At 44.2% G+C, this 17,616-nt stretch overlaps 1 protein-coding gene and 1 long non-coding RNA gene across 2 annotated transcripts in view; both read right to left on the bottom strand.

Moving 5' to 3' along the window:
* Window positions 1-7,369, bottom strand: part of LOC310840682 — a 173,717-nt gene extending 166,348 nt beyond the window's left edge. Inside the window, exon 1 of the long non-coding RNA XR_014561992.1 lies at window positions 7,354-7,369. This is a non-coding gene — a long non-coding RNA (uncharacterized lncRNA). The remainder of the gene's footprint in view (window positions 1-7,353) is intronic.
* Window positions 1-17,616, bottom strand: part of SLC1A4 (solute carrier family 1 member 4) — a 308,345-nt gene that overhangs the window by 16,113 nt on the left and 274,616 nt on the right. The gene's annotated exons all lie outside the window — the stretch shown is intronic.

Below are 17,616 nucleotides of genomic sequence, written 5' to 3'. Positions count from 1 at the left end.
GTTTAGCCTCCAAATTAACTTTTATAATGATGTAGGAGTTAATTTCACATGCACGGCACCGTTGAGAATGACAAGCGCCATCGTTGAGTTGGGCATTAGTGAAATAGTATGTATACATTTCGGTAATACCTAGGTGTATGTGTATTTTGTTTTTCTAGTTTGATCAAAATTATTTATTATTTCATAACAGGTAGATAGTTAAGAGCTTAGGTGGCTTCAGCGGCGGGTGCCTGGCGCCCCCCAGAATTCAGCGCCCGGGTGCCCTGCACCCCTTGCACCTGTGGTTAAAGACGGCCCTGAGCACTGTGCCCTCTCTGATCTTGATAGGAGACTGCAGAATTCTGTATTTTTGAAAGTAAGGTATTGTATCAGATGAATATTTGTTCACGAAAGCAGAACAAATCCATATTACCCCTTCATTTTGTTTACAACTGCCATGGCCAGGGAAAAAATACCATTTTCAGCAAAAGTCCTTTATGCCTGAAATCTCAATCATATAATTAAATTCAGCTTAGAGTGTAATGTGGTAGGTAAATTGGCTCAAGGACCCTAAACAACGGATTATAAATACAGTGCAGCTAAAAGGTGCTTCGGGGTTTCAACTAAGTCCTATCTTGTTCGTTAAAAAAAAAGGGAATGATATTGAGAAGTATAATTAAACAAGCTTGATGAACTGGCAGAACAGGGATCCACAGTCCTTGTCCTTTTAAAAAAATCATTAGTCTTTCCCAATAGCACATAGGTGAGGATGGAGAGACTGTTTTTATAAAATTCCAATGACACTCCATAACGCCCTGCAAGAAGACAGAGCTATGACCAGTGCTTATTTTTAGCGGATATTCAAAGGTATGTTGTTGTTGTTGTTTAGTCGTTTAGTCGTGTCCGACTCTTCGTGACCCCATGGACCAGAGAATGCCAGGCACCTCTGTCCTCCACTGCCTCCCGCAGTTTGGTCAAACTCATGCTGGTAACCTCGAAAACACTATCCAACCATCTCGTCCTCTGTCGCCCCCTTCTCCTTGTGCCCTCCATCTTTCCCAACATCATGGTCTTCTCCAGGGAGTCTTCTCTTCTCATGAGGTGGCCAAAGTACTGGAGCCTCAGCTTCACGATCTGTCCTTCCAGTGAGCACTCAGGGCTGATTTCCTTCAGAATGGAGAGGTTTGATCTTCTTGCAGTCCATGGGACTCTCAAGAGTCTCCTCCAGCACCATAATTCAAAAGCATCAATTCTTCGGCGATCTGCCTTCTTTATGGTCCAGCTCTCACTTCCATACATCACTACTGGGAAAACCATAGCTTTAACTATAGGAACCTTTGTTGGCAAGGTGATACCTTTTTTTGTTAAAAAGTGTGGCACTCATGGTGAGAACTGACACCCATTTTTCTAGGAAAAAAGCACTGGCTATGACCCGTTTGACAGTGACCAGCATCACACTAGCCTACCTGGAACAGCAAGAAACTGCAGTCGGCTGTTGCTCCCTGGCCCATGAACTTGAAATGATACAGGTGTTTGCAAGCACACCTCAAAGTTAGTAGGCGTGCCCCAAAAGCATTCAACATGCACATCTTAAGACAATAACCTCCAACATTTCATCAGTGAAGATAAAAAAGGCGTGTGCATTTGGGTGGAGCTTGGGACAGAGCCTGGAAGCCTAGAAGAGTGGTCCAGAGAATAGCAGAAGAGCCAACACAATCCAGGGTCAAACGTGCTCCTAACTGGGCGGGGGGCGGGGCAGAGAGGCTCTAAATAAAGTCCATGCAAGCAGATAGTTCCAGATGATCCAGAAGTGAAAGTTCTTGCACTAACAATATGACTTTGATGGATACAAACCTTAAAAAAACCCACCTATATAAAAATTATAGAGGTTTAGATACAACTCCTTTATGATCCCTACTCCCTGGGCATTAGACTTCACTGTCAAAGGCTTGTACAATATAAGAGAGGGTGGGAATAGATCCTTTAAAAGGCAAGTCTTTGTAAAGCGTGGGACGCAGGTGGCGCTGTGGGTTAAAGCCTCAGCGCCTAGGACTTGCCGATCGAAAGGTCGGCGGTTCGAATCCCTGCGGCGGGGTGCGCTCCCGCTGCTCGGTCCCAGCGCCTGCCAACCTAGCAGTTCGAAAGCACCTCCGGGTGCAAGTAGATAAATAGGGACCGCTTACCAGCGGGAAGGTAAACGGCGTTTCCGTGTGCAGCTCTGGCTCGCCAGAGCAGCGATGTCACGCTGGCCACGTGACCCGGAAGTGTCTCCGGACAGCGCTGGCCCCTGGCCTCTTGAGTGAGATGGGCGCACAACCCCAGAGTCTGTCAAGACTGGCCCGTACGGCCAGGGGTACCTTTACCTTTACCTTTACCTTTGTAAAGCATGGCTATCCTTGCTTACTCAGAACTGTTAAAAGGATAAAGTAACTGGTGAAAAAAGGGGTCTAAACTAATATTTTCTGGCTTTGTACTGCTGTTAATTAATGACTGCTGCTGTAATCATCTATATGTTTGCCTATACATATAACTCCCCTCCCCTGTCATAATCAGGATAATTGGGTACTGGTCTGAGCAGTACTATTTTGCTCAAATATATTTTTCCACATTACTTCAGCATTTATTTTTAGACTGCTATGGCCATGAAGGTACGTGAATTTCTGAATTGTTGTCTGTCAGCTAATCCATACCTCATTCTGAATCTCCTTGTAAATAAAATATTTTGCCATCACTAATGCAGTCTTATGGTTTATTACCACATGGTAAGAATTAACAGTCTTCTCAATCTTCAGTCAATATGATACAAAGGAATGCTAGATAAATCTATTAGAATTCAGTGTAAAATAAATGATTTTTACACTGAAATTTAATACATTTATCTCACTTGCATCTGTATCACGTCAAACGATGATGTTTCCTATCAAGAAACATGGTTATTGATCATTTTTAATAGCGACCATCAATAGTATCAAAACTCTGAATAAGCTTTTAACCTAAATCTTTGGAAGATATCAAAATCAATTCCCATTTTAAAAAGTGTATTTTATCCAACAAAATTTAAAGGCTACTAGAAGCATCTTAGATATATGTAATTCATCATACATATATTCATATTTAATATCTTCATAGTAGTTGACAACATTAAAGGGAACTGTAACTCAAGAAATAATGGGATGTTTTTAGCAATTCAGCCCACTCACAGACACTCACCATCAAATCTCTCCACCTTATTGCCCAGTCCTATAGTAGAGCCATGATGGTAAGCATTTTTCTGTTTAGCATGGCTTCAAGCTAGTCCTATCATCATGGAGATATAACGTGCAAGGACAGAAAATAAACATCATTGGTACCAAATGACCGTTACCCTCCCACACATGCAAGGAATCATAGAATCATAGAGTTGGAAGAGACCACAAGGGCCATCGAGTCCAACCCCCTGCCAAGCAGGAAACACCATCAGAGCACTCCTGACATATGGTTGTCAAGCCTCTGCTTAAAGACCTCCAAAGAAGGAGACTCCACCCCACTCCTTGGCAGCAAATTCCACTGTCAAACAGCTCTTACTGTCAGGAAGTTCTTCCTAATGTTTAGGTGGAATCTTCTTTCTTGTAGTTTGGATCCATTGCTCCATGTCCGCTTCTCTGGAGCAGCAGAAAACAACCTTTCTCCCTCCTCTATGTGACATCCTTTTATATATTTGAACAAGGAGTTCACACGGATATTCCTGGAAAATGATGCTCCGCAATGTGAGACAGGTTGGAGCTGCCATTAATGGCACTGGAAGCGATTGGCCCTGCCAGTGCTGTCACAGGGCATGAACACCTATACCATAAAACCACAGTCAGGAGCACAAGCATCAGACTGATGTGCAGAAACACAGCACCTCCTGTCCTGGTGTGTTTTCCCCCCCTACCTGTGATGAACCAGGTCTAGATTACCTGTGATTTATATCAGTTTCCAGTTTGCTTAAGTTCTACACATTTGGTCACAGTTTAAAGCACAGGAGAAAAGAAAGAAGAGGAGGAGGAGGAGGAGGAGGAGGAGGAGGAGGAGGAAGAGGAGGAAGCAGCCCTTGACATCTTCCTGAGCCACATCCTGGGAGAGCAGCTGAGGTTGTTGCTACTGATGCATATTCCAGGGACCTTCCAAAAGAAGGAGACACTTCACTCATTTTTAACTATAAGCACAGAACACTAAGAACAAAGAAACATGCAAAGCATATACAACTTACAAAACGTTTCACACACTGGCTGGGCAAACCTCTACACACCACGGATGGGAAGTGTGTGCCTTCGAAATGATGTTGAACTATCCCTGCTGTTGGCATGTTTGCTGGCACTGAGGAGAGTTGGAACCCAACAACATCTGAAAGGATGATACACACCAGAGGTGTGTCACCAAGTTCCCCACTCTTGCTGCACACCAAATGGACCTCCTGCCCTGGTTCGCTTGTTTGTTTTCTCCTGCCCATTATGAACCAGGCCTAGATTAACTATCAGTTTCTATCAGTTTCCATCTTCTCTCAGGCCCAAATGATTTTATTTTATGCGTGAATGCAATGCAATTATTTCCTTAAAAATAAATCTATCATCTTAACTGCAAAAGTGTGTCTTTGATTTATACACTCTCCAAGATCACCTGTCCCTTTAAATGCACTGCTTGCAATATGTTACTGGCGCACAGCGAGAAATCTCCAATTATATAAAAGGGAAGGTTGAAACCTAATAATTATTGCATGTGATTTATTATGCACCCATTTGGAGTGCTCCTGGACGACTACCTGGTGCTGTGAGTTTCAAATGTTTTAAGGGAACCAGCCATGGAGGAGGTGTAGGTGGTTGGAAAACCACCCCATGGGTGCCCCGCTGCTTGGCCCTCAGGATCCCTACCATGCCCCATGATCTGACCATCTTTACAGTGGTACCTCTGGTTATGTACTTAATTCATTCCGGAGGTCCATTCTTAACCTGAAACTGTTTTCAACCTGAAGCACCACTGTAGCTAATGGGGCCTCCCACTGCCGCTGTGCGATTTCTGTTCTCATCCTGAAGCAAAGTTCTTAACCAGAGGTAATATTTCTGGGTTAGTGGAGTCTGTAACCTAAAGCGTATGTAACCTGAAGCGTATGTAACCCAAGGTACCACTGTACTTTCATGCCTGGGCAGAGAGATGTGAATGTAGAAAGCCCTGAATTTTGCACAACTTGAATGTACAAAGTCAAGCATCGCATCTTTTGTCTCACCCACTTTTCCCCTCTGGGCCTGACCCATCCCTGAACTAAACTAAACATCTTGAACCACCTGGGGGGAAGTGTAGAAGAGGACAGGTGGTCTCTTGCACCTTGAGAGTTGTGTAGAGGAGTGGGTTTCAGCAGGTGTGCCTCTTCTGTGCAGGTAGCAAAAGCACAGGATACCTAACTCCTTTATTTGCCTGGCCGCCATGTTGTTGTTTAGTCGTTTAGTCGTGTTCGATTCTTTGTGAGCCCATGGACCAGAGCACTCCAGGCACTCCTGTCTTCCACTGCCTCCCGCAGTTTGGTCAAACTCATGCTGGTAGCTTCGAGAACACTGTCCAACCATCTTGTCCTCTGTCATCCCCTTTTCCTTGTGCCCTCCATCTTTCCCAACATCAGGGTCTTTTCCAGGGAGTCTTCTCTTCTCATGAGGTGGCCAAAGTATTGGAGCCTCAGCTTCAGGATCTGCCCTTCCAGTGAGCACTCAGGGCTGATTTCCTTCAGAATGGAGAGGTTTGATCTTCTTGCAGTCCATGGGACTCTCAAGAGTCTCCTCCAGCACCATAATTCAAAAGCATCAATTCTTCGGCGATCAGCCTTCTTTATGGTCCAGCTCTCACTTCCCCTGGCCACCATACCTAGCACCAAAAATATAAGAGAGATGAAACCAAGCTCGTATCCTGAGTCATATCTCACATTGCCACACTCAGTGCAGAGACCCACTCTGAGATTGTGTGGGGGGTTTGTTTTTTTACAATCAAGCAGTATATAATTTTTATGGAAATGAATAAATTAAGATCTCCATAGTTGGGCATGTTCACATGGAAAGAGGTGGCCCTTGCAGTAATCTGTCCCTAAGACATTTAGAAAGGAGACTTTTAAAACCACCACCTTGAGTTAAGTCAAAAGCAGACTGGAAAACATTAAAATGCTTTTGAGACTGATGTGTTCCATAGGCCAACATACAAATAATCCATAACATGCAATGAAGCTCATACAACACATGCCGTGACAGACAGCAAGGCCCACATTCAGCAAAACCCTTGACTATATTGTGTCACACATGCTTGGTTAAATATTTGTTGTTGTTGTTGTGTTATGTATTTTGTGTTTTTATATTGTAAACTGCCCGGTGGTGCTGGTGGTGGTTCTGATGATGATTTATTTAATTTCCATACTGCCCTTCATCTGAGGATCATAGGATGGTTTACTATTTGAGAATCCATACCATAGTAACAAACAAAAATAACAGCCCCTCACAGATGCACACAGTCTAGAAGGCCATGGATTGTTTAATTAGCCAAAGGCCTGGGAGAACATTAATGTTTTTGCCCGGCGCCTAAAGATGTATAATGAAGGTACCAGGCAAGCCTTCCTAGGTAGAGAATCCCACAAACAGGGAGCCACTTCAGAACAGGTCCCATTCTTGTGTTGCCACCTTCCAGACCTCACACAAAGGAGGCACAGGAAGAAGGGCCTCCAATGTTCCAGGTTGGTTCATATGAAGAGAGGCAGTACTTAAGGTATCACAATTTTTGGATGAAGAGCGACTTAAGGATAATGGTTTAATTTCCTGAAATGAGAATGTTTACTTATGTTAAATTACTGTGTATTTTTAAATGGTTTTTTTTTTCTTTTGACAGTAGCTCTCATGATTGGCTGACTGTGAGACACATGAGGGAGGTATTCCATTCCGTTGTGATTGTTATTCAAGTAACTGTCGTTTTTAACTGTTTTCTGCTTCTGTGTGTGTGTGTGTGTGAGAGAGAGAGAGAGAGAGAGAGAGAGAGAGAGAGAGAGAGAGAGAGAGAGAATGGCTGCTGAGAGAGGCTCCTCTGGATACTGCTGAGGACAGTGTATGCCAGTGTGATTTGTCTGAAGTGAAACAAGACAGAGAAAGATCCCTAAACATTAACAGGGAGAAACCTGTGCAGGAGCTCTCTATAACAAACAAAGTGAAGAAGCATGAAACTGAAAATTTATTCTTCTCAGTTATATGTTTATAAAAGTAAAGTTCTTTTGAATATAAAGAGTCTGGGCATCACATATCATCAATACACACACACACAACAGAGTGGTATATAAATTATGGCATCCTGTCATAATTAAAATGAAGAAATTCCTTGCTGAGAGGTGCTTACCAGATGCAATACTGTGCATGTCTATGCAGAAAAAAGCCCCTTGAGTTCCATGGGGCTTACTCCCAGGTAAGTGTGTAGAGCAGGAGTGGGGAACTTCAGGCCCAGACGCCAAATGAAGGCCTCTCCCCACACACACACACACACCCTCTGCTCTGTTCTTGCCTAGCTGGATTGTGCCCTTCAACTCTGATAATGCTGCTTGCTTGCATGGGTTGAGGCTAGACAGGCTTGAATGAATGCATGTAGAAACTAGCCTACTGTACAAATGTAAAATTTCTATTTGTTGTTCTGTCCGCTTTTGCCCCTGGCCCAAGCCACCATGGGCGTGTGGCTCTCGGGAGGTTTCCCAGGAGAGAATGTGGTCCACAAACTGACTTGGCCATCCCTGCAAACAATCTAGTCTGATTTAAACAGATTCAGGATCGTTCTCCGACTGAGATACAAGGGACAAATGTTGCTCAGACACACTTCCATAAATCTTTCGCAAACACACGTAAAAAACCCATACTGTAAGATACACATAAATGTCATTAAAGAACTTTTGCACGCTTCGTTGCAAATATGCTTATTCAGATGATTGGTTTCTATCACGTTTCCATTGCATTACATTTTCACAGGGAAACATTTCCACGTCTCCTTAGAGCCAATTTACAGGCCTGTGTGTGGCAACGTGAGACCTTGTGAATCTTTAGCACAGTAAGCTGCCTCATCCCGAATCAGAAGATTTGTCCACCCAGCTCAGCATTCGTCCAGTGGCATAGCGTGGGGGGTGCAGGGGGGGCCGGCCGCACCGGGCACAACATCTGGGGGTTAGGGTTAGGGGGCGCAAATCCACGGGTTAGGGGGTGCAAATTACTTGCCTTGCCCCAGGTGCTGACAACCCACGCTATGCCACTGCATTCGTCTGCTCTTAATGGCAATGGTTCTCGAGGTTGTCAGGGCCAAAGTTAGAGCACAAATCAGCTCCATATTTGTGTGCCCTTGACAGCACAATCCTATGCATGTGCTCAGAAGAAAACCCCACTGAATCCAATTGAACCTATGGCCAAGGCATTATGGTATGCATCAAATTGCAACCTAAGTGCAACGTTTTTTTTTTAAATGTAAATTAACAGTACACAACCCTCCAATCCACACTGGGTGCCTAGCATAGTGGACAGGGGCTTTAGCCATTTGCTAAAGTTTCCAGTTCAGGTCAGGACACCCATCAGCTCCCAGGAAAGAAAACTGGGAGGTTGGGGTTTTGTCCCTTCCATGCATATTGTTGGGGAGGGGGCAGTCCAAACTGGGACTTCCCTCTCTAAGAATCTATGATAGGTAGGAAATCCATGTCTGGGCTGTAACAGTTTGAACTGTATTTGGAGGTCGACAGAAGTCCTTGCACATAGAAAACAAGCAACCCTTCTCCCTGGCACCTATTTTTAGGAACATAGGATGTTGCCTTAGACTCAAACAGGCCAACAGTCAGTACTGTGTATACCAGTAGTTCTCAAAGGGTCTGTTGCGCCACACTGGTGTGACAGGAGAAGATTGCAAGAGTGGCCAGAAGATATACAGAAACACCACAGGTATGAAATTTACGGCATGTAATGCCCTAAGAGAGAATTTAATGAAAATGATTTACAGGTGGTACATGACACCAGTCAAGCTTGCAAAAATTTACCATTTGCCCGAAAATAAATGTTGGAAATGTAATGAGACTGAAGGTACATTCTTTCACCTTTGGTGGACATGCCCAAGGATTAAGACATTCTGGGAGATGATTTACAATGAAATGAAAAAGGTATTTAAATATACCTTTCTGAAGAAACCAGAGGCCTTTCTCCTGGGCATGGTCGGCCAATTGGTGCCAAAGAAGGACAAAACTTTCTTTATGTATGCAAGAACAGCAGCAAGAATACTCATCGCGAAGTATTGGAAGACACAAGATTTACCCACCTGGGAATAATGGCAGATGAAGTTGATGGACTATATGGAATTGGCGGAAATGACTGGCAGAATCCGAGACCAGGGAGAAGAGTTGGTGGAAGAAGATTGGAAAAAATTTAAAGATTATTTACAGAAATATTGTAAAATTAATGAGCTATAGAAAAATGGTGGAATGAAGTTATATGGCTTTGGCAGAAATGTTATAAGGAACTAGGTCCAGATAGATTGTTAATGTATTAAAGGGAAAAAACAAGGTTAGAATATGTTAAGATTAATTATAGGACAGAAAATAGATGAAGATTTGCTGAAACAGTTAATTGAAGTGGAATACAAAAAGGGAGGCGTGAGGAAGTCGATGAAACAAGTGACTGAAAGATAAGATTGAAAATATTGGATGTGTTTTTAATTGTTTTTGTTTTGTTTTGTTAATTCAATGTTTTATGTAGTGTTTTTGTTTCTGTTTTTGTATTTTATTATGTTGATTTAATTCTTTTTCTTTCTTTTTGTAATTTTTAAACTCTTAATAAATTTTATTTTTTTAAAAAAACCCACAGAAGATATACAGAAACAGTATCCACGGCTTCAAGAGCATTGTTCTCCAGTTCTCCAGGACATATTGTTGTGAACAGGGAGGTTCAACTCTGACAAATATGAAAGCTCAGAAAAGAGAAAGGCTTCTTTGTGTTGATGAGGAGATGAGAGCTTGTTTGCCTCAAATTCGACCTAATATAACTGAGATTATCCAGCAAAAGCAAGCTCACACCTCTCATTGAGTTTGTTATGCATACTTAAGGTACATTTGCAAGAGGCTCGTTTATAATTTTATTTTGGGAATGATTCATGTTCTTATGCAGCTGCATTGTTTTATACCTTCTGGATGTCTTATGATGATACTATAAAGTAGTTGTGTTCTGTGTTATAAAACAAGCACTGCTAGGATTGTTCCTTTTTGTTTTCCATTGTATGTCTTTTCAATAAAATATTTGGTGTGGTGTGAGCAAATTTTTATGATGAAAGTGTGGCCCAGAGAACCGCTGAACTGCACTGATTCAAGTCTCATTGCTCTATCTGGAGATGTGAACTCAAGTGAGAGCCAGTGTGGTGTAGTGGTTAAGAGCGGTAGTCTCGTAATCTGGTGAACCGGGTTCGCGTCTCCGCTCCTCCACATGCAGCTGCTGGGTGACCTTGGGCCAGTCACACTTCTCTGAAGTCTCTCAGCCTCACTCACTTCACAGAGTGTTTGTTGTGAGGGAGGAAGGGAAAGGAGAATGTTAGCTGCTTTGAAACTCCTTCGGGTGGTGATAAAGCGGGATATCAAATCCAAACTCCTCCTCCTCTTCTTCTTCTTCTTCATCATCTGAAGCAGCTGTACTATTGCCCTTCACCACGTTTTTTGATGTGGAGTGAAGTTACCAGATTTTTTTTCAATGAATCTGGCGACACTTTAAATAAATAAATAAATAAATAAATAAAGCGTTGATGCTGCAGCAATGGCGGTGGCAGAGGGGCAGCTGCCACCTTGACCTCAACCACCACGTTCCCCCTTTCTCCAAAGCTTCTATCTCCTTTCTCCATGAGCCTGGGCAGCCCCTGAGTTATTGGTTCTTCAGTGGTGGTGGGAAAGCAGTGTGCGGTGGGTCAGGCATAGAAGGTGGAGAAGGAGGGCTGAGAGCAGTGGCAGCGGCGGCGAGGCTTGGGCAGCACGATGCCTCCCTTCCCATCGGAGCAGCCCCAATCCCATTCCTACTTGCGTACAAGCAGGAGGGGGTGGGGATCTCTCAGTTAGGCAACAGGAAGCCTCCCTTCCCAGCTGAGATTAGTTGCTGGGGTCAGGGAAGGTGGAGGCAGCCCGCAAGCTGCATCTTAGAGCCCCCGCACCACCATCATATGGGGATTTCTGAGCAGCTCCTGAAGCCAGCCAGAGCCAACTGCTCCGGGCTGCTGAGACTGCCGCTGCTGCATTTCCCGGGGACATTAGATGAAATCCAGGGACATTCCGGGGATGGAATTTGTCCGGTGACTTATTCACGAATACGGAGACGTCTGGTAACCCTAATGTGGAGGAGATACTTTTCTTTTTTTGATAGAGGAGCAGCTCCAGCCATGAGTCCGTCACCTCGGTAAGGCAACTGGCCCAGGCTTTTGTGGGGAAAGTAAACAGCACTGCCTTCCTGTATCTTGACTGAGCTGCCTCTTACAGTCTGCCCATGCCCCCTAGGGGACAAGATGTTGCACCATACCAGAAAGACTATGTGTTGGGTAGCCCAGAGCCCCCCAAACTGGCTGTCATTAATATGGTGAACAGCAGTATTCTGCTGCAAGGGAGTATTAACACATTAGTGAATTTTTCATTTTTAAGAGTTCCCTTTTTTGTCATGCGAAGCATCCTGACCGTGAGTTGCAGCTGATACACTCCTGGTTCCCAGTGAGTGATTTCTACTCTGGTGGGGAGTTTCCGTTCGACAAAGTGTAGGATCATGGCAATGAAAATAAGGAATAGAGTTGGGGCAATAACACCTGATCCCACTGTGAATGGTTCACTTTCAGAGCCATTGTTATCTGCGATTGTTGCTGTCATATTATCATGGAGGAGCCGAATGATGTTTACAAATTTATCTGGGCAGCCAATTTTCAGAAGGACAGTCCACAGGGCATTACGATTTACAGTGTCGAAAGGCAGGAAGGCAGGCGAACTAATATCAGTGTACTGGAAGAAGCAAAGATCACCAGTGTTGAAGCAATGATTCTTCAACATCAACTTCGTTGGACTGGTCATGTTGTGCGGATGCCTGACGATCGTCTTCCAAAGCAACTACTCTATTCCGAACTTAAAAATGGAAAATGTAATGCTGGTGATCAACAAAAGAGGCTTAAAGACTGTCTCAAGGCAAATCTAAAAAAATGTAGTATAAACACTGACAACTGGGAAACACTGGCCTGTGAGCGCTCCAGTTGGAGAACAGCCTTTACCAAAGGTGTCACGGGCTTTGAAGACACTCAAACTCAGGATGCAAGGGAGAAACATGCTAGGAGGAAGGCACGCTTGGCAAATCCACACCATGATCAACTCCCGCCTGGAAATCTATGTTCCCACTGTGGAAGGACATGTGGGTCCAAAATTGGCCCCACAGTCACTTACGGACTCATTGTTAAAACTTTATTTATGGAAGACAATCTTACTTGGCTATGAGTGATCGCCAAAGAAGAAAGAAGTCCTGCAGTTAACTAAGGACATATTTTTTACCTGTAGGCTTTTATTTTGAATACTCTCTCTTTTTTTAATTTGAATATTCGGGGGGGGGGTGCATGCCATATTGTAGAAGTCCCTGGGAACAACTTTCTCATTCAAATATATTTAATGTCAAAAGTTTCTAGCAGGTATAATTTTCTGTCTATGATTCATTATAGATCAAAGAGTGTGTGCAGCGAGGGAGGCAGGTGGGACTCTTCGCATTCTCATTCTCATTCTGGCATTAAAAAAAACCCCTTATCTATCTCAGATGCAAACTGTGGCATCTTTGCAAGTGGATGTCAAGGAACAAAGCGTTTTACTGAAGCGTGTATTGAGCATGTGCTAGGATATTTATAAGGGTGTATAACTTCAAAATTGTCATAATCAGAAACACATACTTTTAAGTTAGATGCCAGAAATGGAAAATGTGGAACAAAGGGTGAGTGGATATATGAAAGTAAGAAAGGTTAAACTAAATATCCATCTCCAGAGTCTCAGGCAGAGGGCCTTCTCGGTAGTGGCACCCACCCTGTGGAATGCCCTCCCATCAGATGTTGAGTAATCCTGTAACATCAGGAAACATCTGAAGCAGCCCTGTATAGGGAAGTTTTTTAAGGTTTAATGTTTTATTATGTTTCTCTATATGCTGGAAGCCGCTCAGATGAGCAGGATACAAATTTATTATTATTATATTATTATTAATCTAGATCAGGGGTCAGCAAACTTTTTTAGCAGGGGGCCGGTCCACTGTCCCTCAGACCTTGGGGGGAACTATATTTTGAGGGGGGGGAATGAACGAATTCCTATGCCCCACAAATAACCCAGAGATGCATTTTAAATAAAAAGACATGCTCTACTCATGTAAAAACACGCTGATTCCCAGACAGTCCACGGACTGGATTTAGAAGGCAATTGGGCCAGATCCGGCCCCCAGGCCTTAGTTTGCCTACCCATGATCTAGATATTTAAAAGTTGTTTATTCTTTCAAGCTAAGTTTTAACCAATTACCTAAAGTGTAAATTACTATAGATGCCAATGAAAACTGCTGATCTTTCTATATATCAACCCTCTCCAATGTTTGCCTCCAGGCATTTCTGCTGGACTCTAACAGGAGCTTGCAGAAAAATACAGAATGCAGTCCAAACTACCTGACACAGAGGGAGGAGAGGCAGCGAGCAAGCAGAGAGAGGTTCACAAACTCCTCACTTCCATACGCCTCTTTGCTCTTAAAATCAGGTGGGCGGCAGTAGAGGAGGTTAGCCGAAAGTGTTTGGGTGTGCTGAGAGAGAAGTATGCATGTTTATGTATGTATGATTTCAGAATGTGGTTCATGTTTATGTAATAGTTCACGTCAATCTGTTTAGCTATGCCCAACTATAGGGCTGGGTTCCGGGTGGCGCCGTGGTCTAAACCACTGAGCCTAGGGCTTGCTGATCAGAAGGTTGGCAGTTCGAATCCCCGCGATGGGGTGACTTCCCATTGCTCAGCTCCCTCAGCCAATAAAGCGAGATGAGCGCCGCAACCGCAGAGTTGTCCGCGACTGGACCTGGTGGTCAGGGGTCCCTTTACCTTTCAACTATGGTGCTAGCCATTGCCACGTCTTGTGACAATGAATTCAGCAAATTATTTCGCTGTACAAGTAATTTTTGTTGCGCTTCTCTATTGTCGCTCATATGGGACGCGGGTGGCGCTGTGGGTTAAACCACAGAGCCTAGGACTTGCCGATAAGAAGGTTGGCAGTTCAAATTCCTGCAACGGGGTGAGCTCCCATTGCTCAGTCCCTGCTCCTGCCAACCTAGCAGTTTGAAAGCACGTCAAAGTGCAAGTAGATAAATAGGTACCGCTCCGGCAGGAAAGTAAATGGTGTTTCCGTGCGCTGCTCTGGTTCGCCAGAAGCGGCTTAGTCATGCTGGCCACATGACCCGGAAGCTGTAAGCCGGCTCCCTCGGCCAATAAAGCGAGATGAGCGCTGCAACCCCAGAGTCGGCCACGACTGGACCTAATGGTCAGAGGTCCCTTTACCCTTACCTTTTACTGCTGCTCATGAGAGTGAACCCTAGTAGTTGTCAGTGTCAAGTAAGGAGATATGAATGCAACCAGAAAACTGAAGAATTGAAATAATTAATTTTACAGATAAGATTTCCCAGGGTTTTGAAGGGGCATTTTACCACACAAATCAGCTTCACTGACCACTCATCCCAGTTTCTAGTGTTAACTGAGAAGGAAGACTCATAACTCAGGACTTGGAATATGCCGAGGCCCTAAACTATGTTAAGTTTAAGAGGCCCCATGACATTACGAAAATGCTTTTTTCATAATGTGTATTATTTTAATACAAATAATTAACTGGTATATTTGCATATGTAGTAGCACATAGGTGAGGATGCAACTAAAAACCAACCATGAAATATGTATCTTGCAATAGTCCTATTTCAACAGAACAAATGTCATATCAGAATGATAATGTCTGCTTTAGCATGTTTCCCCTGCTTCCTGTATTTTTTTAACCAATTGTGTCAACCTTGAAATTTAGTAATATATCCAGAGAGAGAGAGACCCCTCATAATCCAGTGACCTAAACTGTAGATTTCTTAGCATGTGTGAAAATGCCCAAATTGCCTCCCCCAAATGCTTTCATTTTTCCTCATCTGGAGGTAACCCAACTCCATGATAGTTTTGTTACTTTTTCCAGTACCTTTTCCAGCTCTGTTATATATAAAGCAAGCCATGTGACTACTCCAAAACTTTTGCAGGCGAAACCAGTATTGAAGCTGCCCCAACAGCACCATGAGCCCAAAGGACGTCTTGAGGGCCATTATTACCCAGGTGCAATAGGAGATGGATATGGGGGAGATGCAGGTGGTATTGTGGGTTAAACCACAGAGCCTAGGGCTTGCCAATCAGAAGGTCAGCAGTTCAAGTCCCCATGATGGGGTGAGCGCCTGTTGCTCAGTCCCTGCTCCTGCCAACCTAGCAGTTCAAAAGCACATCAGTGCAAGTAGATAAATAGGTACCACTCCGGCGGGAAGGTAAACGGCGTTTCCGTGTGCTGCTCTGGTTCGCCAGAAGTGGCTTAGTCATGCTGGCCACATGACCCGGAAGCTGTATGCCGGCTCCCTCGGCCAATAAAGCGAGATGAGCGCTGCAACCCCAGAGTCGGCCACGACTGGACCTAATGGCCAGGGGTCCCTTTACCTTTACCTTTATGGGAGTGTGATCTTGAATGCAGCTTCCTTCCCTCCTTTTAAAACAAGCGCCTGGACCCATCCCAAATAAATTAAAGCATCCCAGATCACAAGCAAATTGCGAAGGTATCGTTGTGTTTTTATGTTCACTTACGGTGGGCTCATTCATTGGTAAACTCTGCGAGCCATTTAAGTGTTCAGGTGCAATTAAAAGAATGATCACAAGGTGTCACTATCCCCCAAGACTTGAAAAGGGAGAATTCAATCCCTACCGCAGCAAGAAGAAAACAGGCTCCTACCTACTTGTTATGCACAGGAAGTGAGAAGTAAAAAGAGTTAAGTTTGCTTTGAGGGGTGGGGGAGAGATGGGCAATACCAATAGTGGGACTGATGGCACCTCAGTTTTCTGAACTATTTTCCTTCTGCAAATAAAAGTGTAAATGCACCAACAGAGGCTTCCAAGCTGCCTTTGAAGGCAGCCCCACAAGCACTCAACCACCATTGACAGCAAGGCTTCTTAAGGGTTGACAGAAAGCATGGCACTTTCATTTGCCTGTAAAGATGTACCTTATGTGTGATGCTCCCAGTTCACCTCATGGGGGGGGGTGTTCCTTATCAGCCTTTCTTGCAGAGAACACAGAACTTCTGCCAGGGCTTCTTTCCTCTGAAATCTATGCAGGGCCTCGGGCACACAATTTTTGAGGGGGCGCAAAGCAGGGGACGCGCATGGCGCTGTGGTCTAAACCTCTGAGCCTCTTGGGCTTGCCGATCAGAAGGTCAGCAGTTCGAATCCCCACGACGGGGTGAGCTCCCGTTACTCGGTCCCTGCTCCTGCCAACCTAGCAGTTCGAAAGCATGCCAAAAAGTGCAAGTAGATAAATAGGTACCACTCCAGCGGGAAGGTAAAAGGCATTTCTGTGCGCTGCTCTGGTTTCACCAGAAGCGGCTTAGTCATGCTGGCCACATGACCTGGAAAAACTGCAGACAAACGCCGGCTCCCTTGGCCTGTAGAGTGAGATGAGCGGCACAACCCCAGAGTCATCTGCAACTGGACTTAACTGTCAGGGGTCCTTTACCATTTTTTAAAGTAGGTGTGCCTGGCCCATTGCTGTTTTCTGCCCAACAAGGGTTGTGTCAGCTGGCCTGGCTCCCCACCTGCATGGGCAGGCAAGTAGCTCAGTGTGGCCCCACTTTGATCCAGTGGGGGTTGGGGGCTCAGGTGGCGGGGACTGGGCTGTGCCCACCCTGGGCTCTGGCAACTGATGCTATGCCACTGAACCCATGAAGCATTTTTCCACCCAAGTTGATGGTTTTAATAGATCAAGAAATAATGCACTCTTTAACTCTCAAACCATACCATCCAGTAATGTTTCCCACTGCCCTAGAATCCTCCTGCGACTTAGTTCAGGAAAGGGCAATTGGATTGATCCATTTACGTATCTGAGTGTGGGAAGGCACACCTCAACAGTATGTCTGTAACAACCTTTTGCACCTACAGAATATTTAAATCCCTGGCACTGAACATTTCAGTGCCGCATAGGAGCAGAAAAATCTAAATTCCAGAACATTTTCTTTCCATCTTTTCCACTGGTTTCTACATCTTTCGAAAAGTTAACTGGCTTTTGCTATCAAGAGCCCTTAAAAAAAAAAAAAAAAGGCATGATGATAGGAACACTTTCCTTATGTCGAAATCTTCCACACAGAGAAGATGATGAGATTACTTCTCCATATATAATTACATCCAGTCAAATAGTTACCCCCTGGTGAGAAATATTTCCCTAAAGACCTCCACTTCAGCTCAAGTACTTCTCAGCTAATGCAGACTTAACTGTTCTGTTAAAGCACGATAAACACAGCTGAATTAATTGTTTGAAGACATATTCATTTGGAACATCTGGATTGGCTTTTTGCGAGATT

The sequence above is a fragment of the Podarcis gaigeae genome, assembly GCF_964106915.1.
Source record: "Podarcis gaigeae genome assembly, chromosome: 3".
In the NCBI taxonomy this organism is placed as follows: Eukaryota; Metazoa; Chordata; class Lepidosauria; order Squamata; family Lacertidae; genus Podarcis; species Podarcis gaigeae.
Note: the sequence above shows the minus strand (reverse complement) of the source record. Positions and strands in the feature narration are given on the sequence as shown.